Source organism: Pleurodeles waltl, chromosome 11 (assembly GCF_031143425.1).
Source record: "Pleurodeles waltl isolate 20211129_DDA chromosome 11, aPleWal1.hap1.20221129, whole genome shotgun sequence".
Taxonomy (NCBI): Eukaryota; Metazoa; Chordata; class Amphibia; order Caudata; family Salamandridae; genus Pleurodeles; species Pleurodeles waltl.
The window spans coordinates 813770494-813798258 of record NC_090450.1 but is presented as its reverse complement, the minus strand read 5'-3'; the positions used below and the strand labels follow the sequence as shown (position 1 = coordinate 813798258).

The 27765-nt window shown below is 42.3% G+C and overlaps 1 protein-coding gene across 18 annotated transcripts in view; it reads right to left on the bottom strand.

Moving 5' to 3' along the window:
* MTMR3 (myotubularin related protein 3) overlaps window positions 1-27765 on the bottom strand; it is a 1044680-nt gene that overhangs the window by 479056 nt on the left and 537859 nt on the right. The window lies entirely within an intron of this gene.

Here is a 27765-nt window from a genome sequence, read left to right as displayed (position 1 = left end):
CTCTGAAAGTTGGGCCCGAAACTGCACTGTATCCAGAACAGCTCTGATGAAAGGGAGCATCTGAGAGCTGTGACTTTGGCACGTTTATAATGAACCTCATCGAATGCAGGGGGTAGGAGACGACAAGCAGGGGAGATCTCGACTTCAACAACCAGTCATTGAGACAGGGGAAGACTAAAAACCCTAATTTCTGTCTATGAGCTGCATCCACCACCATTACCTTAGTGAATACCCGAGGGGTGCTGGTAAGGCCAAGGGGGATCAGGCTGTACTGAAAGTGCTTGTGGCCTACCATGAACCGCAGGTAACACCGGGGGTCATGCAGGACAGGGATATGGAAATAAGCGTCCTACTAGTCCAACGCTACCATCCAGTCCCTTGGGTTCAGGGCAGATAGAACCTGAGCCAAAGTGAGCATCTTGAACTTCTCTTTCTTGACGAAGAGATTGAGGGACCAAAGGTCAAGGATAGGGCGAAGACCTTTGTCCTTTTTGGGAATCAGAAAGTAGTGGCCTCACGGAGAAGCGATAAATGATCCTCAAGCATCCGATCATAGTATGGTCGCATGGATGGAGGAGGTAGTCTCAAAAGGAGGGAGTAGCCCCTTCACAATATCTGCAAAATCCATCTGTCAGACATAAGGGATTGCCAGTGGAGCAGGTGATGGTGAATCCTGCTGCCAACTGGCGCACGGTGTGGGGGGGGGGGGTGTGGGGGGGGCACACAAGGAAGGTTTAGAGGCTGCTGCAGGGAGGTGGCGGCAGACTGACCAGACTGCCAGCCACCGGGCCCACGAGGTTGGCAGATCCCACAACCTCAGCCTCACAGAGGCTGGGCAGCATGCGCGGCACAGTCGCTGACCGGAAACGGACAAGGTGGCAGGCCCCTTTCAGAGCCACAAAAGGGGAGAAAAACAGACAGGGGAGGGGAAGACGGGCCGGTGCAAGCTCCAAACACCTGGCTGTAGCCCAAGAATCCTTGGAGCACTCGAGCACTAAGTCTGCCTGGTCTCCAAAGAGGCCACTGTTGAAGAAACTGCTCTGCCTAGGTCATCAGTCGTGTCCAGTCTGCAATGAATTGTGAACTTTGCTGCATTTATCCATCTGCAACAGCCTGGGAGAGTACAGCTCGGGCCTCCTCCGGGACCTCAGGCAGCACTTGCGCAACTGTATCCCACAGCGTGTGGGAGTAACAGCCCTAAAGGAAAGTGAAGTCAACGAACCGCAATGCAAGGCTGGTGGAACAATACTTCTTCTTCCCAAGTAAGTGCAACCTTTTGGATTCCCTATCCGGGGGGGCGGAAGTGAATACGTCATGGAGGTAGAAGCTTGGACCACCAAGCTCTCATGGGTGGGGTGTGCCGTAAAGAAACTTGGGACCCAAGGTGCGAGGCAATGGCAGAAGGCAATGATCCTTTTCACAGGAGCCCATCTGCAGGGTTTGGGCCAGGAACCCAGTAGGATGTCAGTGAGGGCATCATTGAAAGGGTGGAAGGGTTCCGAGGTGGAAGTTCTTGGTTGCCCCACTCTGTCAAGAGATTAGTTCTGACGGCTACTGCGGGCAGGTGAAGGTTCTCAGCCACCATCCTCACCACCATAGCATAAGGAGCCCCATGGTTGGGGAGAAAGTATGCCAGTATCTGGAGAAGTATCTAGTCCATCTGCCTCACCCAAGTTTTCAAGTCAGTCCATTTCTTCATGGGGCTGTTATTCAAAAGAGGCCAGCGACCCCCTCCCATTCTTCACCAAAGCAAAGGCCACAGGAAAAAAGCTCATAATCTGAGTGAGGAGGTAAAGCTCCTGCTGGCACCTGAGTCGGCATCGTACAATGCCCATCTGGCTCTGTGTCAGAGTCAGCCATTACAATGGGGATGGCGCTGTCCATGGGCAGCACCAGGAGCGTCAGCATCGGTACCAGTGTTTGGGAAGTTCATGGTGGCACAACCAGTGTCAGTCTGGGAGCTCCTCGGCACCAAGGCTGAAGCCATCAGTGCAGAACCCAAAGGGGCCCTCCCCAACTCAATGGGGCCCAAAGGCACTCAATCGGGGTCAGGCTGCCCAAAAATGAGGCGCATGGCCTCATGGAACTCTTGGAGTTGGGTGGTGTCGCTCCAGCTCCTGGAAACTCAGGGAGGTGCGGAGTCAGCCCAGGGACAGGATCCGCAAGAATGAGGTCTAGAGCGTCAACACTCCCTCTTATTGTAACTTATCTGATCGTCCAGAGGACTTGGAGTGGGACGACGACGACTTCAGACTCTGCAACCCGTCCTGGGACCTTCCTCTTGACTAGGGTCTCCACTTGTGTGAAGTCAAACGCAGGGCCGCCATCAGCTTAAGGGACTGCTCCCTCAAAGTCTTTGGATGCAGAGCCTGACACTCTGAGCATGAGTTTGGGTTGTGGTTGTGCTTCAGACACCAAAGGCACACGAGGTGAAATCCATAATGATCATTGTCTGATGACAAGATCCACAGGGCTTGAATCCTGTCTTCCTAGAAGACATCCTAGATACACCAAGGGTTAAACCTGAAAAAGACTTGACAAAAAGTGAGAAAAAAAAGCCTGTCAAACATTTTTTTAATAAACCTTTTTATTACATTTAAAGCAAAGAAGTACAGAACTACAAGAAGCAAAATATTCAGTAGAATAAAGACCTCATTGCCCCAAATCCAGTTGCACCCCTTTGCTCCCCAGATCCCCCTGGCAAACATCCCCTCCCCACCTCAGTGTGCAGTGTCAATTTCGGCTAGAGCCATATTCCAAGCCTCATCAGTGATATTTGTATCAATTGTGCATACACCCCCTGTAATTATTCCACTTCCCCATATTTTGCTTCATTTACTGAGGCAGCCTCTGTTTTCATATACCACCTTCTATGCCAGTATACACCAATCCATGTCTCACCTCCCTTCCCACATCAAACGTGCACAATCTGCACCCCACAGTCGCGCTATATTGCACTTGGCAATCCTTGGCCCCCAGGTTGCCACAGTTGATTCAGCCGGGAAAGGTCAGTGGCCTCCCAGATGTTTAACAAGCACCACTCAGCAGTTACAACCATGTTTCCCCCTCACAAAAAGCCTGTCGCAAATTGACTGAGGGGTAGCCCCTCTTCAGATCAGCACTTAGCTGGCTTGGAAGGTAAAGAACTGACATCGGCATGCCTGGGTATATGGAATCTGCGATGTCATTTCTGGTGCAGTTTACGACAGACGTTGAGCCTATCAATACCACCTACAGGAACGTAGGAGTACTGTTCATAAAAATCTTCCAGATTCATCCTGACACCTGAAGAGAATTCAAAGATAAAGAATCTGCAACCAGAAGTCTCTGTCAGATACTGATACACATAAGAAGAGGTAGAGGAAATAATTATGGACAGGGCAGTAAGGATAAGGGACTAAGGAAGGAAGGAGTATGGGAGGAAAATGTCCCTCAACTGGGACATTGGAAAACTGAGTGTCTAGTGGGATTGGCCATTCCAAACAAGCTCTTTTCAATCCTCAGCCTTGGGTCAAAAGTCAGTCGATATGAAATTCCAAGAACCATGTTTAACGTTTCTCCAATTTCTCTCCTCAAATGCAAAAACCACTAAATATGCTACAGAATATTGTTCCCACATAATTTCCGAACTTTTTACACCACCAATACGACTGCCTGTAAGAGGGGGGTGAGGGGAAGACAGATTCCTTTAAAGATCATTTTCACCTTCTGGATCAGAGAAAGTTCTTTGTATGAGGTACTATGTGGGAAATGAGGAACCAGTCTTAGTTGATATAGGGATGGCAAAATCAATCCACACAATGTATTTTTGGACCTTCCCCTTCTCAGCCAAAATGTTCTAAGCGGTCAGTATTTCAAATAAAATAATAATACAATCTATGTCATAGCCTGTGACTGTTGTACTTCTATCTGAACACCAGGTGCTCCTTTTAAACAGAACATCTTCTGTTGATTTGTTTGAGATCGACCTTCAATGTAAATTGAACTGCACCATTTACTGCACCCCTGACAAACTTTCTAAATGTTCCTCAAGCACTGGAACAGGATGTTATTAATAAACTTTTCGTTTTCTATTGTCTGTACAACTCAAAAGGATAACAATACCCTGCAGAGGTTCTGTCCTCTGTACCTGATTTGGTGTAGTTCAGAGAGCCAAACAAACCTGGATCTATGTTCAATGTTATGCCTATTAACGTGAAGCCCCTTCTTAAGATATCACAGAATTCCCTTTCTATGTTAGCTTCCCTTTTTTCACAAGGAGTGATTAACCTGACCAGAAGTCTGTTTAACACTTGTAGTGTTCCTTAGGGGAAAAAAACGCAGACAAGGACACTGTGAAAAAATTAAACACCCACAAAAATTAGAGGCAATGAGATGAAGTTAATTTAAGTCTTGCAGTCTACAGGAAACGTCCTATCTACCAAATCTGCCAGATGCTAACTGACTTCAATTAACATTCTAAAGAACTTTGACATTCTCCCACATATCCTATATTCCTGTTGATTTTCTCCGCTATGCCCTTGGTCTCTGAATTATAGAGCATTTCTTGTGTGTGATACCCTTTTTAGATAAAAAGGTACTTCCATCTCTTTGGACACTAGTTGTACCCCAATGTCCAATAGCATACACACTGGAAGCCCTTCTCTACTGAAAATGTCATCAAGAAACCCAATGACATTGTTTGTCTCTATGCACTGTGTAATGCATATCTCTGGCCACCTTGAAAACATGTCTATTAGAACCAGTGTATAGGAATGAACTGCTCTGCTAGAGACCGGCCCCAAAATATCCTCACGGGGTCTTTCTCATAACCATAGATTGCAACCTGGTCTTACATACATTATTACTAACACTACAAGCCGTAAGTTCTCTCAACTCTTTCCACCTGTACATCAATATCGGACCAACAGAAATATAGTCTAACCCTTTCTTTGGTTTTTGAAATCCCTTGGTCGCCCTGTTGACATAAATTAATGAGTTTTTCCCTGACCAAGACAGGAGAAACCAGTTTTGTTCCCATCCACAGTACGTCATAACTCACAGAAAACTCTTCCCTCACATTCCAGTACTGGAGAACATCTGCACTCATGTCCCTTTTAGCACACCAACCCTTGAGGACCAATTTGATCACTTCCTGTAACTCAAAAGCGTCCCTCAACAGGTTCTTTCATTCCCCTTCTCTGACAACAACTTTACATATGTTAAATTCCTCAAAAAACCCATGTGTCATCTTTTGCCTTCATCACATGTTCAGTGTGCACTGAAACCAAGTGTGAAAGGCAATCAGACACCCTGTTCTCCGTTCCTGGGATGTAATCTTAAAACTGCAGTCCTGTAAAGTGCCAACCCATCCACAAATTCTGGATGAAATGGTATCCAAATTCTTCTTGCAAAAGATGCCCTTTAGAGGTTTGTGCTCTGACCTAATCACAAACTCAGCACGCCAGAGAAACTTCTTTAACCTCTTAGTTGCTCAATATATACACAGAACTTCCTTTTCAATAACTGAGTAACAATTTTCAGGGCCAACCAGAGACCTGGACCAGAACACGATGGTCTCTTCTTTCCCATCCTTCATCTGTTTGAGCACCACACCCAAACCTTTAGAGCTCTCGTTGTGATAAGAATGGATTGCCTTGCAGCGTCAAAGCTTTGTAAAGCACCCTTTACGTTCGGTAACTCTAAATCACATTAAAGGAACCACACAAATGTGACACCCTTTATTAAGAGGGCTCTAGGTGCATGAGTGTGACTGGCACATCCTGGTACAAATTTATTATAGTACTCGGCCATCCCGAAAAAAGTAACCAAATCATCTCTGCACCACAGAACAGGAAGATTCTCAATGGTTTTCAACAACTGCTTTTTGACCTTGACCCCATACTTAGTTATGTCCCAGATATTCAATATCAGAGAGACTGAACTTATACATTTTTTCTCTTAATGTGAGGCCCCTATTTCTAAACCTCTCCAGTACAGACCTCAACCTGCAGTTGTGTTCCCACTGAGCCATAGATCAAAACATCATCCTGGTAAATTTTAACACCAGCTATAGCTCCCAAAACATTTTCCATAGCTCTTTGGAACACAGGGGTAGCCGAATGTTATCAAAAGGGCAACCTTGTGTACTTAAACAACCCAAAAGGTGTCGTGAAAGATGTCAAGTCAGTAGATTTACTATCAAGCTTGATTTGATGGTACATGGCCCTGAAGTCCAAAGTGGAGAACACAACTGAAACTTCGAGCTCGGTAAGCATCTCTGCTATGTTGGGAAGTGGATACCTATCTGCAACCACAGCCCTGTTAAGAGCTCTTAGATCTACACAAAGTCTTACTTCCCTAGAAATCTTATGTGCAAGAAGCACAGGTGCTAGCCATTCAGTCGTTTGTCTCCACAAAAATACCTTGCCCTTTCAAACTTACTCGCCTCTCTCAAAGACAACGGTACGCCATGCAGCTTATATACTATAAGAAAAACTTTCTCCTTGATTACAATCTTGTAGTTAGACAGACATCCTAAAACTTCCATAAAGACTTACTAAAATTTGCGGCATAGCTCATGAACTATGCCACATCCCTCCTTATATAAGGTATTGGCCTTCACTCAGTGGCTTAATTTAAGCCCCCGCAGCCCCATTGTGTAGTGGGGTGGGGGTAGAGGCGCCCAAGCTCCAGGGGGTTCCATCTGCAGCACAGTCATGCACCATGCAATGGCAGGCATGGTGCACGGGCTGCTGACTGGGTTGGAGGGGCCCTTAAGTTTTGTCACGCCTTTACTTCCAACTTCTCATCAAGCACTGACTCTCCACAGGGTGGTATAACTTTCAGAACAAGGTTTATTATTGGGATCTAACATGAAATTCAGTTCTCTCTGGTGAAACCAGTTGATGATGGTCTTACCCTTACATAAGATGTAGATCTTAATCGCAGTCAAAGGACCACTGTATTCAACATCACCTAAAAACTACCCATATAATTTTATCAGCTGTAGTGAAATGTGTGTTTTTGGCCACTGACTGTGTTGCACCACTTTGCACCTGGATTAGCTGTCCAGTGTTTACCAGTTACAGACTACATTTTGTATTCAGTTTAGCCTTCGATTCATTCTGCCTATTGACTTTATCGTAGCATTAGACACTGCCATGTTAAAGGCTGCCTGTAATTTTCCACATTGTAAAATGTATTTTTTTCGTGCTTTTTCCCCACCAAGGGCTTTGGTTGATAAGGATGTACTCAGATGGCAGGGAACGGCCTTGTTTTGACTTGACATTTTGGGATTGTGGATAATCCCAACGTGTTATTTTCAAAGCATAAATAAAATAGCCAGCATGTTTGAATATTTCTTGCGAGGGGGTTTTCCAGAAAGCTCCTTTGGTTTTTTAAGATATAAAAAGACCCAGTGTGACAGTGAGGGTTGGAGTGGCCTCAATCAGGGTTCAGATGTCGGATGCCTGATATAGAGTTCCCGTGAGGGCAGAGACCTCTCTTTCTCTGAGTTGAAGGGGGTCATTGGCTTGCTGGCATGAGAAAGATGAAGCACCTGACAGGCCTTATAGGGATGCATTTTTTTTTTATTATTCGCTTTGCATTATAATATAGATACATATATTTGCTGTGTGTATTGCAGTGGAGGATCATTTTGGTATGTTTTCATTTCATTGCTGTGACTATTTTTAAACATGTGCTTTCAACATGCTAATTTTCTTTTAGGAACCTCGCCTAGTGAAATAATAAATGTCTTCGTTTTATTAAGAAGTGCATTCCAGAGATTTTTGTTAGCTCATTCATTAGTAAAAAGCAAAACATCGGCTGACCAGCACAGAATAATGGTTTAATGTAGGGTTTAAACATCTTAGCTTTTCCCTTTAATCTCTTGAGATAAAAAAACCTTCGAAATAGAGAACTCTTTGCCCAAGATTCAAACAGGTTATCAATCACTTAATGCCATCAACAGGGCTTTTACATCTGTGTTGCCATATATCAAGCACCACCTTTCCACAATGTAACTCGATGTAGTCAAGGTTACTTTCATCATCAAACACAACTTCTTTCACCCTCTTAGGTTTTTGCTGAGATCTACAATACTTGTAAAAGTGTCCCACCTTGCTGCAACTACACTTGGCAAACAGTGCAAGGCAAGACTTGTCATGCACTAGGTGTCCCAATGTGCCACACCTAAAACACCTGCCTTTACAAGATTTTCTAGGGTTGGAAATGGAAGAACTAGAAGAGAGATTATCCATGTGTTTTGTAGCCACCTATCTCATGCTGTGCACCTTCTCTATGGGCACTGAGTCACTAACCTTTTATCACTTCTACACAAGCAAGGGAATGTTCAATCTTTTTTGTTACTAGCAACACTTCGTCCAACTTTAGGTCATCCTTTTGCCACAACTCATCTTTAATCTTTGCAAGATTACAGACGAACATAAATTGGTCACCTATATGTTCCTCTAAGGTACCCTCAAACTTGCAAGTGCCACCCATCTTGCATAGGTCAGTGATATACATCTCAATAGACTACTGTAGTTTCTGAATTCTTCTTCCCAAGCGATACTGTTCTAATATAGTACTTACTTTCAGAAGATTAGGCATGTTTACATTTTTTTAGCACACCTCAAACTCATTTGAATCTTTTGATTCACACACTTCTGGATGAGGGAGGTGTTTGAAAACCTCCTGACCTAAAGGGACTTAACAGTGAAAAAGCAGGAAGGCTTTCCTCTCTGCACTCAAGGAGACCCTGCAGACACAGGCATAGTGCAAGAACACTTTCTTCAACTTGGACAACCTGATGTTTGGTTCTCCAGAAGAGGACAAGAAAACCGGTAGTGGAGTAATATTTTGCATCCCAAACAATGTATGTGCACAGTATGAACAAATATCCAATGAACAGTAGGGACATACAATAAAAACGTACATGACTACAACAATCACAGCAGATTCATATTTTGCATCCTAAACAATATATGTGCACAGTAACTAGAATACAAACATATCACAGAGCAATAAACAACTATATAAACCCTACGTGATCACACAACGATCACTGCTGTGTTGTAAATTTAATGACATTCAAAGAACTTGAGACAAAATGCAGATGTGCAATCCCACACCTGAGCACTCCCTGTAAATATAAGAAAATAATAACAAGGAAGGAAAACAAAACCCACTACAACATATGTCCTCACGATCCAGGGAATGAAGCGGATGACTGTGGACAACTGAATTTGACGTGTCAGTGATCACAGGAAAAGCGGTTCAATGGCAGTTCTTTAAGTGCGGTGCAGCCGGCTGTACTGTCATCCTAGCAACCAGGGGAAGTGACCTGGAACCAGTGTGTACCACGCACCCCAGTGGCGTTGCAGCACAGCTGTAGAGACCTTGCATGCATGAGTTGCAACACGAAAAGAGCAAGGCTAAGATGCTCAAGACAGATGCAGCGTGAGCAAAGAACCCCATCAATAAGAGCACGCAGACAACAGGATACACAAGAAGAAGTTTCAGGTGACATATAATGACTCTAAAGCGCCGCTTAAGTTACGAGTTCAAGTGGCTCACACACTTCACACTTTTAAACGTAAGCAAACTGCATGCGTGTTGAAAGTTAGCGGAAGTCGTGATTGGCCTAAAAAAAAAAATGGTGCACTCAGCAGGAAACACAAAGTACCTTAAGCAAACTCCGAATTGGAGTTTATGAGCATGTTGAGGTGTTTCCTCCTAGAGACTACATAAACAGACAACTGATAGACCTCTCCTCATCCTGTAGGGACTAGATGCTAGTGAACCTCTTCACACATTTCATACTGATCACCAAAGTGAAGAAGTTGAACCCTCACAAAGATTAGGTGAAATGAGAAGAGGTTTAAATGAGTATTGCAGAATACAGGAAACCTCCCATCCACCAGATTGACCAGCTGCTACCTGACTTCAATTAACATTTGAAAGCACTTTGACATATTACCACATATACCCTTCTAAGAATCGCTTCAGTCATACATTTTGCATATTAACTAGATGGCAAACCCTCACATCACCAATACCAAGATACCACAGACAACTATACATTTGTACAAGGTCTGAGAGCTGTTATTGCCACAGTGCTACCCTTCTTACCTGTAGTTCCTAACCCTACTGCTGTTCTCCACTTTTTTAAACTGTTGCTGATGTGGTTGTGGCTTTCTCTTAAATACCACTTCACCTGGATAGTAATAATTATTTGTTTTCGCCCCCCAGAAGGAACAGAATACATGACAAGATTAGTACAAGTGTATGCTGCGACACCTTCTATCTTAACTCAAGTCCTCAAGAAGAGATCCAGTACCTTCATATTACTTGCAGATTTCGTTTGTGTTTGAGTATACTGATAATATCTTGCTCGCCTCTCCCTGCTAAGAAGCATTTTGTAAGATTCCATTGCTTTCCTGCCATATTTGGTTCACCATGGGCAAAAGATTTTTATGATAAACTTAAATGCATACGGTTACTGGTTGATTACGTAGGACATGACATTTCTGATGGTTCACAACATATTGCCCTTGATCACAACTACGAGATTACGGCTCTGCCGGTCCCTCTACTCAGTCTCATGGCTGCACCTTTTTGTTTTTGGGAATAGCTGGATACTGAAGTTGGTGGATAACTGGGTATGCAGTACTTACTAAGTCCTTGCCAGATCTTACAGCTCACCAAATCATTGATCTTATTCTACTGACAAATGCTGCAGAACAGACCTATGTAGCCCTCAACAAGCATTGCGTATTCCCCTACTCTAGAAATGCCAGGGTATTCTAACTGTTCATGTTTTCTGCCAGGAGAGATTGTGTTCACCTAGAATGGTTCACCCAGAAACATGGAGACCATTGCCATCTTAATTCTTACTATTCTTCTGCTTTTAACCTTTGTTGCTGCTGCTTTGACTTCTTGTGTGCTTTGTGACTGTAGCAGCTGTATGAGGCAAGTCTTCATAGATTACTTTGGGCTTACTCTGGCAGTTCCTACTGCAGTTGCTGCACCGCTTTAAAAAGCAAAGACTAGGTTCTCTAAATGTAAATGCATTCTATGTTCCCGTAACATATTTCTGGTGTGTTCCTCCCCCATTCATCCTGCTTCATGGTTATCTATTCTCCATGATCAGGAGCTTTATAATTGGCTAATATTATGTATTCTTTGTCAACTGCTCCTACCGGCAGCTAAGCCATTAAGTGACTTTTTACTCTGTGTGTACTGTCTCCTTTGTTGTTGAAAGCAGTGTGTTTCAGGCAAGTTTAATAATCTGTGCATGTTGCTAAACTTTTAGCTCTTACAAGGGTCTGTGTCTTGGCAAATGATAAAACAGTCACAGTTTATATTAATTCAAGACACTACGTTGATGTTGTACAATGCTTTGGCTTTGATCTGGGGCTCACTGAGGATTTCTTATGTCAGCTGGTGAGCCCAATAAAAGTGGTGTATCCAATTTTCTTACTGCTTTTCGAATACTTTCTACAATGTATGTGGACAAATGTACTGCTCATCATAAAATAACGGATGAGATCACCAGAGGAAATGTTTGTGAAAGGGGCTGAAAAGGCTGTTGCTTTATTATATGTATCTCCACCCACTCATTCTCTCCAATATTATCTTTATCTTTCCTGCATGTTTAAACATTGATTGCTCTATTGATTGCATTGACTTCCTTTGACTACTCAATACTCACCAAGCTGTGCATTGACTTGCAACTAGGGAACTGGGTCCATGTGAAAATGTAGAAGATCAGGTCAGGTCATAAAACTCAATGAAACTGATGACAAATATTTGGTGTCAGAAGGCTCAGGCTATGACATTGTGCAATTTGTACATTCACTGTTGGACAGGAAAAGGGATTCCTCTTTTAGCCAGCAGAATTGGCCCTAGGGATTCTCTGTGGAAGACAGCAGAGTTCATGAAAGTGCTAGGATGGCTGCAGGATTTCAGTCAAGATGCTGGACTCTGTGAAGAAATACTTTGCTGATCCTAGTCAAAAATTGCTTGTCATCCCACTCCCTGATTGCACTGAGGAGCAAGAATTGAAGGCTGAAGAGTCGTAGTCAGATGCAAGAAAACCACATAAAGAAGCCATGTGGGTCCGATAAGGACATCTAAAAATTTTTAACAAGGTTGTGAAGCCTTAGGAGGATACATATGACCTATTATCTGTCAGTCTGCTGAGGAATATCAGTGAAACACTGCCAGTCAGCATAATATACAGCCTGAAATTGTCACATGCATGGTGACAAGGCAATAAAAAAAGCCATGTGACACCACTCAGCAGTATTGGAGAGCTACAGCTGAAAGTCTTGCGCACCCAAGGATATTCATATGGGAAGGAACCCATCAGAAATAGGGCATTAGGTATTTGACAGGGAACCTGCACATTTAGAGAGCAATACAGAGAACAAATGAATGAGCAAAGGTCACTATTTTATGGACACAAATGTACTCCTCATTGGTAAACAGTTTGTAAATCCAAAAAAGAAGAAATACTGGTACTATACTCAAGCATCACCCCGAATTATATTTTCTGAAAGGTAGACTGCAGTTCCTTGAGGCATACAAATCTACTTTTAGAGGAGCTTGAACTGAGGCCGACGTTAATGACTCCATTTGTGGTGTCTCAACTGGTGCCACTGGTCCATTTCTTATGCAGTCACTGTTTTTTTCTTGGACCCAGCACTAGCAGCAGGGCATTGAAGAAATCATGGTGGCTCAGGAGAATGTGCTACGGGGTACTGCATTTGAGAATCAAAAATAGATAACAAGGTATGCTGTAAATCCTGTGCTTGGGCCACAAAGGCTACAGTTAGTGGAAACGTTTAACTCAAGCTAAGTTTATCCAAAACTGACTTTGGTGATTATCTCTATATTTTTGGTGAATAGAAGATGATGAGGATGGTGGTCACTTGTGCTTGCTAGATTTTTGTAGCAAGATGTCTTTCTTTTGATGGAACCATTTTCATCAATGTGCTTAAACCGGATGTTGATTTGCAGCTGAATCCTTAAGTGTAATAAAGATCCTGGCCTTCTTTTTAAAGGTGCCATTTGGAAGCATTCAGACACAAAGGTGACAAGTAAGACATACAATTAACAGTATGGAATCGTTACCCACTGTTCATCTTACACAGCTACCGACTTCAAGACCAAGTACTATGTGTTGATCCGGCCTTCACAGTAAAAAAAAAAGAAATCCCGTTCCATAACAGAAAAAAAGTGAAACATCTACAACAAAAACTAGGTGGTTCTAGATACCCTCATCAGTGATGCCTGGAAATACCAAACAGACGTAAGTGGTTCATGTTGAATATTGTATTAAAATGAATGTTGGGCACTCCATTTAGGATAATGGAGTGCTCTGGGCTTCTAATGGCTGGTAGAAGCCCGGAGCACCATTGTTGGCCTTTTACTGCTGGTGCTGTGAACAAAGGACTCATGGAGCACAAGGGGTTTTCAACCCTCTCGGGCTCTGCGAGGCCTTTTTTTTCCCTAAGTGGAACATTCTGCCCTCTAGGGTGGAATGTTCTAACAGCCTGACAGCCATCCGTAGCAGGCTACACCAGCCATTAAAGGCCCGCTCCCTTGTTAAAAGCCCTCACCTTCGGCTTGTGCCTTTAATGTTGGAGTGGGCTTTGAATGGCCGGTATAGCCCACTATGGCGGGCTATACTGAACCAGCATGTTATTTACACCTTTTTTCTGCTCTCCACAGTGGATGTCACACAGCTCCACGTAAAGCTGGTTGATTGTCATTTCTTTAAAGACGTGCCAGATTGAATCTGGCTTCTGGGAAGGGGTTCAGAGATGAAATGTGCAAGGAGTGTCCATGATAACTAATATTTTGATAAGAAAACAGAGGTGGAAATTCTTGAAGTTGAGGATTTTTTTTCTTCAACTAGAAAGGTACTTCACTGAGTAAACCAGGGCAGGATAAGACAGGGCATTGAGACTAAACGTTACACGCAGGGACTTTAAGGAACTCTTTCTTTGGGGAGGACAACTGTTTAAATGTAGCCACACTGTTCTAAGAATACACTGTCGTAGGCCTCTCACTATTGGAACGAGATGCTGGATTCAGGTTGGCAGCACCACCGCTTGTAGTAACTGAGTCAGTCCCACACCGGTTGGCAGCTGTCGGCCCAACCCTTTGGCTAGCTAGGAGCACCTCACACAAACACAGAAAGCAAAAGTGATCTGTAGCAGCCTGACACATGACACTCAGTGACATCTCAGGGAAGTCATGGTTGATCAATCCAACCCCTTTCTCAAACATGCACATAGGGCAAAGAAAAGATACAGGATGGTTTTCAATACATCTATTGAAAAGACTGCAGTCTATGATAAAACATATGAATGCAATTATTAGGGCAATGAGACATAGAAAGATTAGGACTGTTGCAATGAGTGAAAAGAAATAAATAACCCAAGCATACTTGAGTAATATATACATAGGAATCCTACCTAACCCCTCACTTCTAGGAAAAGCATAGCAGTGATAGCCCAATCTGTCCATACCTAGTCCATGGAAGGAGCACCCATCCCAATTACCTAAGAACAGGGGTCTGCCCGCCATCTCCTTGGTTGGTTGTAGATACAAGTATGAGGTCAACAGTAAAATGGCATACATCGTGGATGGGTACCCTGGTTGGAATGACCTCCCTAACCTTACTTTAGCCCGTGTGATGTTTTTTATAATAAACTTGTTTGTGTTCTGAGAAACAGGCCTGACATGAGCATGTGCCTAAGTGTCGGACTATTTGTGCACTCTTGTGGTGACAGTACTAGATAAATTATCATGTACCGATCTCATCAGTCTTGGGCAGAAGTACATGATGAAATGTTGCGTACAAAATAATAACAACGCTTTCACAGAATAACAGCCGATTAAAAAAATAAAACATCTTCATTGAAAATCAAACTCAACTACAATGAACAAAATTAATGAATTAAAACAGAACATATAGCTGGGTAAAATGGCAGAGGCTGCAGGACTAAGGCTAAAGTATGTGAACTCAAACAAGGTGCTAAAATTAACCCACAACACCCTCCCCTTTGTCTGGACAAGAGTGCAAGTTCACGACCTAAAACTTCAATGCTCTGAAACTAAAAGCATATTTGAATATAAATAAAAGAGATAAAAATGTTGAAGTTGGCAAGCAAGGCAGGCCTACAGACCAAATTAAAGGACAATTTAGTATTTGAAACACAAATGGCAATGATGGAATTTCAGCAATATTTGTAGTCCTGCAGGGAATCTCCGATGTCATCAACGGAAATAGAAGTCAGGAAGGACCCCACTTCAGCAGGCCAAACGCTGACCAGCATGTTGATTGAAGGATCGAATGAGGGGGCCACCCTCCTCACAGTGCCAGATGGTGGAAGAGCCACGAAATCTACACGTGAAGGCTCACTGGATGTCTCGTGCAACAACGGTAGTCTCAATGGGCATGTCCGTGAATGAACCGTCATCGAGAACCTTATTAGATCCTTGTCCAAAGAAGGCACAGGCTGTACAGCAAGACACATCTTTGGTGCACACTCGAAGAAGCACGAAAAGCAATGGAAAAATCGGCTGCACACAGGTCAGTATTGGTCAGAATGGCAATGACCAATTCAGCGTGTGCTCCTCCATTAATGAAGCTCAGAAGTACTGCATCATGCGGTCACAACACAGGCAGGGTGGTAGGAGCTCCATCACTCCACTTTGTTGAGATGGGACAGCCATTGCACATCAAAAATAGCAACAGCAAGATACTGCAAATTAATGACAAAGTTATTGGGAATCCACCAAGGACACTCGAGAAGAGTGAATGAATGGCTGGAGGTATCACTCCAAATAAAGACTGGAAATTGCTGACAAACCCAGAACTAACAGCCTTAAAGAAGTGCACAATTCCTGCAGTATTAGATATGTTGAAAATCCTACTCACCAACTCTCCAAAATGTTTGGGTAAATTGGTATTTAATAAGGACTGTATCTCTGCTGATGACCTTGCTAGTTGGAGGTCATAGTTCTGATGTGAGAGCCATATGTTTTTGAAGCAATAGCACCTTTGGTCTGCTCAGCTTGTCAAAATTTACATTTTAAGTAGCAATGTGTGGCCCCATTTCTGTTACTTCTATACCTTGTGTGGGAGTAAATAAAACATGGCTGCAGCAAGTTACAACTTGGGGAAACCAAAATCACGTAGGGGATTCCAGGTTTTATCCTGCAACAGCCTTCATCACTCAGCAACACCTAACTTCCATTCAAAAGTTTCTGAAATACCGGGCGAATCAAAGAGACAGTAGTACCCTTCAAAAAGCAAGCCAAGTTCACTACAGCCACATTACAAGTGCTGTGCACGGACACTTGCTTACAAATCACAGAATGACTAACAGTAGTCTCACACTTGCTTACGCCAAGAAAGAACTCTGCTTCGCCGTTTAAACATTTGTAATCAAAAGGTAACTCCCACACCTCATGGATTAGGTGTCCCCATACCAAACATTTAGTGAGGTGAAATGGGCAGATTAATCACTCCATGTATTACTGTCAATGAGATTTCTGCTACAGTAAAAGGCAACTTTTCCAATTTTTCCATCTTAAGCATGATGTAACTTGCTTCTTTTTTTAGTCATTAGCTGCTGATGGACTTCAGTTGATTCTGTCCATGATATACAAGTGACATGTCATTTTGAATGATGTCTATTGCAGACGACACAACTTTTTTAGTGTGTAAACGTGGTTGGACAATGTGTTCATACCATTATCAACAACAACTAGCGTCTTTTCCATGTCTTCTTTTTTAATGCCTTAAACATGCAGCAGTTTCCATTTGCCATAGCTTCCAGATCTCATTATAAAAAGTATATAAAAACATTTTGAGCATGGCTTTCTACGACCCAATAAGTAGTCTTGTAGGTCAACTTCTTCTGAATGGAGACTAAGGTGTTCTTTGACAGCTGCTAATGAGGAAGAACGTTACCCCTGATGGCACAGTTTATCCACACTTGCTCTGAATCCCCGTGTGGAATTTACAAAACGTGCTTGACAACAATTTGTTCCACTGGCCACAATAACGACCCACTGGGATGTGAAAGTAAGGAATTAAAGGTACCATTCTGAGCCCAACTTTTGAGCTGCTCTTCTGTGACATTTAAAAGTGTCTGACGATTGTTAAATTTAGCAGGTGTGGGAATACTGGACACATTCAGCTCTTTTATTTTTGCTAATCCAAGGCAAGTTGTTTGCTAAATGGTGTCACTTAAAAATAACATTTGTAAACGAATAAGGCATGCTATAAATAAAGCTTACATACCCTGTATTTGCCAGTCTTGTGCTCCCCATACACTCCCTAGAGCAACCATGCTTTTCCAAAACTCAATCCTCAATGGCCAGCTGGGAAACAGAGGAATCAGAGTATACCCCTATCTTTAAAACTTTATTTGGTTATAAAAATACAATAACCATAAAAGAGCAATAAAAACAGATTCAAAAGTTATTATTGTGAAAAGAGTGAAACAAGTACATTCATAATATTCAATTAAAAAGAGAGATTAACCTAACAGTAAATCTAATCAACTGGATTTGGTCTAGACTCCATGGAGCGTAAGAGAGCTCTAAGAAAATCTAAGACAATGGATAATACAAGTACATTTGGGAGCATCTGAAGGTAAATAAGTGCAGAGTTCAACTGGGGAAAAGTTCATTCTCTTCAGTAACAGAACAAGGAACAACTTTCTGGGCCGACTAAAATAATGACAAAATAATGCAAAGTGCATTGTGTCCTGCTGAGACCTACTGTCGCAGCCGCAGGGCATTGAGCCCTTGGGTGAAGCCAGCAAATGATGCATAAGATTAAGCTTAAACCTGGACACAACAAACATATCCCTCCTATTGGGGTCCAAAGCTAGGTAGGGTTCCATCTCGTCCACAGTTTTCAATTGAATGCATCTCCGCACTGAGGGCTTGGACAACTCTGTCTGCTTTTGAGCGAGCCTGGTATGCTCAATAAATGGGGGTTTCACCCTCTTCAAATCCGAGAGTGACAACAAATGTGGACCAGTGAATATATCTGCATTCTCTATCATGGCTGCAACTTTTTTATTCACCAAGGACAGTCAGGGAATTTTAAATGCATTCTCAAGGGCCAGGCAATCCTGAAGGATCTCTCTATTAAGAATGAGGCGTTCCCTAGTCCAGGTCTTAATTCAGCATAAGAGGGGGCTAATGGCCACTATATCCGCTAAACTTTGGGTCCCTAATTCCTTATGCACTACAGAAGCAGGGGCACTATGTGGAGCCTGTACCAAACATCTGAGAAACTAGTTTTCCACCACCTGGAGATTATGAAGCCTCATGTAACTCCAGCCCTCACTGCCATAAGGCACCTGTGACACACGTTTGGCCAGATACATTTTAAGAAAATTATGCAGCAACCAGGAGCCCAGCATGCGAGCAAAGCCAGTCACTGCACCTATGGACCTTAATAACCCTGACCTTCTGCCATCAAGCAGAGATTTCCAATTATTTGAAATATCAAATACTACCCACAGAGAGGAAAAGCTGAGACTTTGGACAGAATGTGGTTACCCACCTTAAACGTCTTAGACCTTATGGTACGTGGGCTAACCCCATTACAAAAGACTTGGTAAAAAACAAAAGCCAAGTCCAGGGACCTCATGAACGTTACAAACTTGTCCAGGAGAAGCTGCAGGCCTACTGCCGTACGCACCAGAAGAACAGCATCATCAACATAGAGCAAAACTGGGAGTGAACTAGCATCAGCTCTATGGCAATCTGCCTGAACATAGAGAAGGGCTTGCTCAAGACTGTTTATGCAAAGGGTGAACAGAAAGGGTGCAAGAATTCACCCTTGGTGAACATCCCTACCTGCAGGGAAAGGTCACGAGTATCTAGCTCATCTGGTGAACAGCACCGACGCCAAGGTTCCAGTGTGCAGATTAGCAAGGAGGGCCACTATATTTGGGTTAACACCTAACCAAACTAGCAAGCCCCACTGCTTTGCCGGATTTACCCTATCGAAAGCAGATGTGAGGTCCATGAAGGTCATATGAAGAGATTTCAGCTGAGCAACTGTGTATTTGTTAATGATTAAATAAAGGGTTCAGACACTGATATAAGTTTGGTGTGAGTTAGCAATATTTTCTCACTTTAGAGGGAGATCATTTAAAACAGCATGACTCTGGACTCTATATTCTTAGCATCATGCCCAATAAAATATGCAAACCTTTTTACATATCCTTTAGAACTCCCCACTGGTGAAGTGGACAATGCTCTCATTGTGTGTAATTAAAAACTGATCTCAGGGTACTAGCTTGATGCAGTAAGTAATGTCCTTAACGAAGGTAACAGAACATTTCCCCATAATTTGGTGTGTTCATATATTCATCTTCACTTTCAAATACAGTTCAACATTCAAGCTCAGAAGGCATGGAATCAACTGTTTTTACATCCCAGTCATCAGAAACAACCCCGGTGTAAAAACATGATTCATAGAAACTTTGAAGACATATGAGTTTGAATGACTTTAGTAGGTCCAGATATTTAATATGGTAATTCATCCCAGACAATCCCATCGGGAATCGGAACCGCTGAATTGGTCACAAGGGACAAGACACTTCGAACCTTATGGGACGAAAGGTTAAGTGTTAAAACCTCATCCACCAGTTCAACAGCAGAGTCAGGAAGATGGTGACCATTTATTAGTAAAAAGAAAACTATGACAAAACCAATCCAAAACAGGAAGGCAAGCAATGACAAAAGTTTCCATAGATAGTACCACGGACAAACCAAATAACTATTTTTAAGCCAGTTGTAAAGCTTACTTGTTCTTGAGACAGGTGCAGATGAGGAAGAATTTGAAGAAAAGTTGTCAATGTTGACAAAATAACCAGAAGCTGTCTGTGCAAAAACAGGAGCGATACAGAATTGGTAGATGGACCCAATGGCGGTGGTTCATAATAAACAATGTCATCCATTTATGTTGAATTGGAATAGTAGGTATCTACATGTTGGATGTTTCTTGTCGGTGAAGTGGTAACAAACAGTAGCAGAGGTTCATTCTTCGCCCTCCCTAAGCTCGGGCAGAAAATTGTTGCATCAGTACTTGTTGAAGCAGTGTCGAATGTTTGAAGAGGTATGTCCCGTGGGGTAGTGAGAGAGGCCAGGTGAACTACCCAGGAATCCCCGTGTTCTACTGTGCAGGATCGGCCAACATGGTGCAATTTGACATTGTCAATTGGAACAAAGTGGTTTTCTTTAGAACCAGGCAGCGGTGGTAGGATGACAGTTCTAGTATTGTGTACTCCCAGTACTGGCACCAGTGCTCTATATGATGAGCCAATTAAATTTTTCACAGCAATCTTTTCTCATACTAGATCCCCAACTTTATGACTACAGCCCTTAGATGTTGTTGGCAAATCCCTCATTCCTGAAGTGGTAGCATAGGCAGATTAATTTTCATCACAGAATTGCTGTATTTTCTGTAAAACAGCAACACATTAATTTATGCCATCGGGTGTTTCTGCCGCCACCGTGCCAGGGCCATCAAGATCTGGGGCATAAATAGGTATCCTAAATAAGAACTCTTAAGAGGTACATCTTCCCAAGGACCTTTTGGGCAGATTATTTAGTATTATCTGGACCTCATACAGGCAGAGAAGCCAACAACGACCAGAACCTAAATAGTCTCACTGTCAAGGACTGCTTTAAGTCTCGGTTTTTCTGCTCTGTGCATGAATTTCCCTCAGGACGGTATGGAGATGAAAAATGGAGTTCAACCCCAACGTTGCCATAGTGTCCCTGAATGCCTTGGCAGCAAATCAGGGCCATGGTCCGAGTGGAATGCTACAACTGCATATGTCCCAAAAAAGACTTGCAAATCTGTAATAACAGTGTGAGCATCAGATGATCGTTGTGGCCATACCCATAGGAACCTAGAACATGTGTCAACAGTGACTAAGATGTATTTGTATGCACCATCAGTTCTTAAGGGACCGCAACAGTCCAGGTACACACATTGTACTGGTTTGTTGGACACTAAGAGGCGTGTCTAGGGTGGGTGTTTGATGGAGAGCGCCTTAATTTGTTGACAGATGTCACAACAAAGGGTGTACTGTTTGGTCTGTTTGTATAGACCTTGTCACCAACAAAGTTTTTTTTTTTTTTTTTTTAACAGGGAGACGTTAGCTGCCACATCAGCATGGGCAGAAGCAATACCCTCATGGGCTAGTTTAATGAGATCTACTCTCTGATCCTGATTGGGGTTCACACGTTCACCCACCCCTGGAATAGCTGCAAATGCAATATTTTGGGCACTGAGGTGGTAGGAATATTTGCAGAGCATGCTTTTTGTAAAGGTTAGCAATCAGCCGAAGCTTTCACAGCAGCCAGTGTCTCATCCTCCAGTCTCATATGAGAACGAGTAATTGCACCAACAGAAGCCCTAGCCGCAGCAAATTTGGCAGCCAAAGTGTGCCCTACAATGTGTACTCCTATAAGTTGATGGCCCAATGTATGAGCTTTCGGTAGCCTGTTCGTAAGAGCTGCTATCACTCCCCAAAAAAGTTTTGTGTTTGATGTGTTCCCTTTTGAGTCCCTGAACCCCTTCAGGCACCAATGATGTAAGTATTCATTGTAGGACTGGACACTGTAATCTGAATCACACACAAAGTAGAAAGTTCAGGATCCATTTGTTCCAGTGCCACAATTAGAGCCTTGAGCTCTGCAAGGTGTGAAGTGCAGTCCTCTAGGGTCTGCGTGTAGGTATTTTGAGGGTTGAATGTACCATCCCTCATTACCCCGCTAAAAGCTGCGCAAGCAACTGAGTATTGGTATTTGGTATCTACACCTGGCTGTGCTGAACCATCGGTGTAAATGACTGTTTTGTACTGAACAAGAGTCAAAAGGTTAGTGGGCACGGGGTACTTAAGTTCATAATGAAGAAATTTGTGAGTCTGCAGATGGTGGTTGAAAACATAATTGACATCTTGGGCAGCCAGGGAGGTTGCCCACTGAATCCAACGTGGATGCAATGCTTTTGAGTTTAAGATGCTAGCTTTGGTGATAGCCTCAAGGGCTGGTACCGGGGTAGCAAAAATGAGGCATTTCCCTTGGGCAACTGGCCTTTCCTTAATGACAGACATTTGTACAGCAGTCAGTATTTTTTTCTGATGGTGAAAATCATTGCTCTGCATTGAAGTACAGATGTTATTCGTATGCTATGGGTACCGTGTCACCCTCATTAAATGTGGCATAGGTGAACCCGTGGGCCCCCTGGAATTATTCTGATGAACAAATATGTTTTGATGTTGCATGTGAGTAAGTGTTGTCTTCAAGTGTGTCCTGTTGTAACGCTATGAGTATGTGTGTGTGTTCTGGTGTCCAATGTCTGCTTGAAAGATCTGGATGAACTAAATCATAAAAGAGGTTTTATGCTTTGAGCACAATCTGGAATGTATGTTCTGCCAAAATTAAGGAAACCCAGCAATGATTGTAGATTCGTGATAGTATTTGGAGGTTGAAATTGAGCGCATTTTTCTAGTAAGTGCGGGGCTAGGCTTACCCTCATCAGATAATAGGAATAGGACACTAAGAAAGGCAATTTTGGTTTTCTTATAGTTGAATTTATATCATTGGGCAGTGAATCCTAAAATGATGTGATCCATCCAGTCCAAATGTGCACAGAGGTTGTCATCTGTGAGATAGATGTCACCACACAAGACAACCCCTAAAGATCAATATCATGTAGTATTGATGTAACGGGGGCAGAGAACAACCCTTGAGGCAAATGGCAGAACCTCCTTTGAGAGCCAAGTGTATTAAAAGGTGCTTAAATCCCATTTTTCAGGGCATGATTTTGACAAAAAAACACTGGAGGTATTTTACTCACTATGTTGTTAATAAGTGCTGTGTGCATAATCTAAGACTATTGTATATGAATGGTCAGGTTTTACTGCGGGAAATAAAGGGTTATTCACTGCAAGACACAGGGTTCAATTACTCCCTGGGACTCAAGTTGTGTGAGAATTTCTCTCATTGGTACCTTAGCTTCATGTTTTTTTGGATTTTGCGGATGGATCTGCAGAGTTGATCTAATTGGTAGTACATGGTAGGGGGAATCTTTATCCCAACCTATGCAACTGCGATAAAGTGCAGGATCATGTGTTAAAGTCCAATTGAAAGCATAGGCTTCCTTCACTACATCTGGAACAAGGACTGCTAATGAAGACAAAATTAAATTTTCCCCTTGTGGGGGCCGGTGGACAACTTCAAGTGGCCACCTTTTTCTGCCAATAAAATATCATAATTTAGTGGTAATATTCTCCAGAAGTTAACTTAAATAGTGCATTCTATGTCTCCCTCAATCTCAGTATTTAATTTGCATACACTGTCTGGTGGGGGGACGTGCCTGTAGACTGTTTTGACTTCAAGGAAGTCACATACAGACTATCTATATGACTATTGCAACATACTGTGACCTCTGCTGCGCTGCCTACCAGAGTCACTGCCCACGCCCTGTTCTTCAACAATGTTCTCAATATGAGTGGTATCTCTGAATGATGTTGCTGCCACCTTTTTGTCCTTAAATTGAGTCTTTTGCTGTGAACATTTCTCATTCTTTTTTGTGAATGTTTCTTTAGAACACTCTGAGTCTTTTTTTTAGCTTTACATTGTCACTTCGGTGTTCTGATGCTCTCCTCTGTCAGTCCGTTTATCCAGAGTGTCCTGGAAGGAATTAGATGCATGGCTGTCAATATATTGGTATCTATCAGGTGTTTTTAAAGTTTCCCTATTTCTAAGAGTGTATAGTTTCTCTAAAGTCTCCAGTTGTAGAGATTCTCTTCTTTGGCTTCTTCTATCTTTATTTTGTTTTTGTTTATTCCGTTATTTTTTTTTAGCGCTCTTGCTTAGTACTCTCCTTGGCAAAAGTACTCTGTTATTGAGGTTTAGTTGGTCCGGCCCCCAGACTATCCTGACCTATGCTAGTATATGTTTTGGAAATAATCTTTGGCAGCTCACGCTCCTGATCAGATTGAGGAACCTCCCGGAGCTGTTGACGAACTGCCATTGCTGCTATTTTCCCTTTAATATTGCTCAAAATAATTGAGGACATGGTGTGTGTCAAAATTGCGGATCAGTTTAATTTACAAATCCAGGGCCGGTGTCCAGCTGTGTTAGTTTTTAATTTGTTTTAATACCTCCAGTAAATTTGCAAGAGTCGTTGTACCATGTGCAGTGGTGTATATCATGACAAAGACTGTGCCCCAAGTGGCACAGTCCTCCATTGAGAGAACTATTCCAAATGGCAAGCACATTATGAGAATTTTATGTTTATCTTGGGGTCCCGTATGGGGGAATACTGCTTCCAGCTGGTTTTTTTTTTTGCACAAATCAGAACATAAGTTTCTCCCACTCAGTTGGTGCTATTCTCATCAATTAGTGGACAGTTTGTGGATTTATCCTTGTAACAGCCAACTGGTTGATAGCTGGAGCAGCCCTTGCTGGGATGTTGTTTAAGGTCAGCATTACAAATTGTATTAAGCACCTACATTTTGCTACTAGTTCAATATATAATGTGCGTATTTCAGCTACTTGCAGAGCATGCACATTGGAATATGGTGTATATGTGTCCAATGTTGGCCCGACATTACTTAAAGGACCTAATGTTCCAGGTTGCATTTCATGTGAGAGGGCGCCAGTAAATCAATCTTGGTGTTCTTGATAACGTTTTTTTTTTTTTAAAAGTATTGGGAAGCTCTGTATTGTTTTAGTATATTTGCTATTCTGCTTGTGTGAAATATATTTGGGTCTGTGTTTATTGCTGGAACGGTGACCCATGAGTAAAATATTTCTGTCCTGTAAGTGTTTAATGACAAACATAACATCCCCACCCTCATTTGTTAGTCCATTAGCTAAAAGGACTTGTGCGACAGGTTGTCTACAGTTCTCTGGGATATTTTCTTGTTGTGCCATATTAAAATAATAGGTATCAGAGTTGGGAACACCAACGTGGGAATCCTTTACAGGTTCAAGCTTGAACAACCTACAACCCAGATAGGTGCTCCATATGCAGTGAAGGAGGATTTTTTCCCTAAGACCACAGAGGTCTCCGTATAACGGTACCTAGAGTACCTTAAACATGCTTGAGACCGAGAAACTCAGTAGAACTGTATAATTATTGCCTTACCAACGTTGGTGGCGCCATGTCGTAGGTCTCTTGTTGCTGGAACAAGACTACTCGATTTGGGGCGGCAGAACCACTGCTTGTGGGTAACTAAGTCAGCTGCCCACACCAGTTGGCAGCGGTCTGCCCAACCCTTTTGGCTAACTAGCAGCACGTCACCCAAACATAAAAAGCAAAGGTGATCTGTGGCAGCCTGGTGCATGACACTTGGTGACCTCGAAAAATCTCACCCATTTCTCTTGTTACCAAAGAGTCTCAACCACACACACGTAGGCCAAAAATAAGATACAGGGTGGTTTTCAATGCATTTATTAAAAAGACTGCAATCTACAATAAAATGTATGAGCTGCAATTATTATGTGATATAGCAAGATTAGAATTGTTGTGATGAGTGAAAAGAGGATAAACAACCCAAACATATTGAAAAACATGTACATAGGAATCCTACCCAACTTCTAGCGAGAGTATAGCGGTGATAGGCCAATCTGACAGTACTTAGTTCATGGAAGGGGCACCCATCCCCGTTACCTGAGAACATGGGTCTGCCCGCCATCTCCTTGGCTGGTTGTAGAGACAAGGCTGAGGTCAGCAGTGAAATGGCATACAGCATAGATGGTTATCCCCAGCAGTAAAGACCTCCCGAACTTACTATGGGGCATGGGATGTTTTTATAAAATACATGTTTGTGTTCTGTGAAACAGGCCTGACATGACCATATGCCTAAGTGTCGGAGTGTTTGTGCACTCTTGTGTCAGAAATACTAGATAAATTATCATGTACCGTTCTTGTCAACCTTGGGTGGGAGTACCTGAGGAAATGTTAGGCACAAAATAATAACGCTTTTGCAGAGTAACAGCTGATTCAAAAAATAAAACATCCCGCTGTAAAGCAGGCTGAACTAAAATGATTAAATAAAAGCAGAGCATATATGTGCGTAAAAGGGCACAGGCCACAGGCCTAAGCTAGGCTAAAATGTACACCCAATCAAGGCGCTAAAATGAACCAACAAAACATTAATTCAATGCTTTCCACTTCAGATATTAGATGTGAGTAACTGCCACTGATATCTGTTGGAAAAGGGAACTATTACTTACTGTAGTCCATCTTCTTCCTTGTATTGAATACTGAAAGAGGAGACTTGGATGATGAATACCTTCCTTTTCTCAACCAAAATGTTTTTATTGTTTTGGATGCATATAAGCAAGCCAGAGCAAGCAATTAACCTTGTGTCGGATGTAAACTAAGGCACACCCGTGTCAGTCTGAAATGGCCATGGATAAGGTCTCACAATTATTGAAAAACACTCAACTCCTTGACAGCAAAAAAATAGATCAAGGGCTAATTACATGGGAAATATAAGTACCAATACAAATTAAACTATGTTAAGAAAATCGATAAGAACAAAAACCCAAATCCATGCACTAGAGCAGTGGTTCTTAACCTGTGGTCCAGGGACCCCTGGAGGTCGGCAGAGCCCACTCATGGGCCCCTGACTGCTTGGAAAATTAAATAATATTAACAATTAATAAAGTGACTATAATAAAGAAGCAAAATGCACAGCTGAAAATATTAAAACATTCTGTAAAAGTGAAGGACTTTGAAACTGGACGTTGAAAATTAAGCTAGTAAGCTCCGATTGATTTATTCAGCGGCGCAATGCAAGTGCATCTATCAGAATATAGACTGGATGATGCATGGGCTCAGTTGAATTTAGAAACACTCTAACCTTCCTTTTAAAATTCTTATTTTTTTATATCCGTGAGTTAAATAAAATATTTCATCATTTGTGTATTTTGTTTGATGAATACTTGTTTCTGTATCTTTTGTGTATTGTTTTGCGTATCAAATCTACAGAACTGTTTAGGCAGGACACCTTTCAGTAATGATTATGTGGGTGTCCTCAGAAATAAAAAGACTAAGAACCAGTGGACTACAGAAGAAAACTAAAAACAAGGATTTGCAAAGGCAAAGTTTCTGGCCTTGGCATAATTATGTTTTTTTTTTTTTACTGCAAGTACAGTCATAAAAAGTAAAAGAAAAAAACATGAAGCCACATTAATGTAGCAGCCACCAGCTTAATAATATACATATATTAAAAAAAAAACTTGTTATACCCCTTTAAGAGAACAGTGAGGGTGTCTCCTATCAGGGAACTGAACTTAGAACAGGAATATAAATAGTTTTTTAGTTTCAATGCAAATCACAGGAAAATGATTTCTTCTGGCACAAAGAAAACATATCACAGGCTTTAAATTACTATAACCTGATACCATAGTTTAAACCATGGGTCTCCAACCGTTTCTGCAGTAAGAACTACTTATGTTCAATGAAAGTCATTGCAGACTACTAGTATTAATTATGTAATGGTGACCACCCCATTTAAGATGGTCTGCAGTGATCACATTGGTTCATTCATCAGGGCTCCCAGTAGTAAAGTAAAAAAGTATTATCAATTTGGAATGCCTCCTAACATGTAATGCATAACAGCTATAACTGCAATCCCACTGGCACCAAAGTGATAACATGAGCAATAATCCTCTCCAGTGCCATTTATCACTCAAACA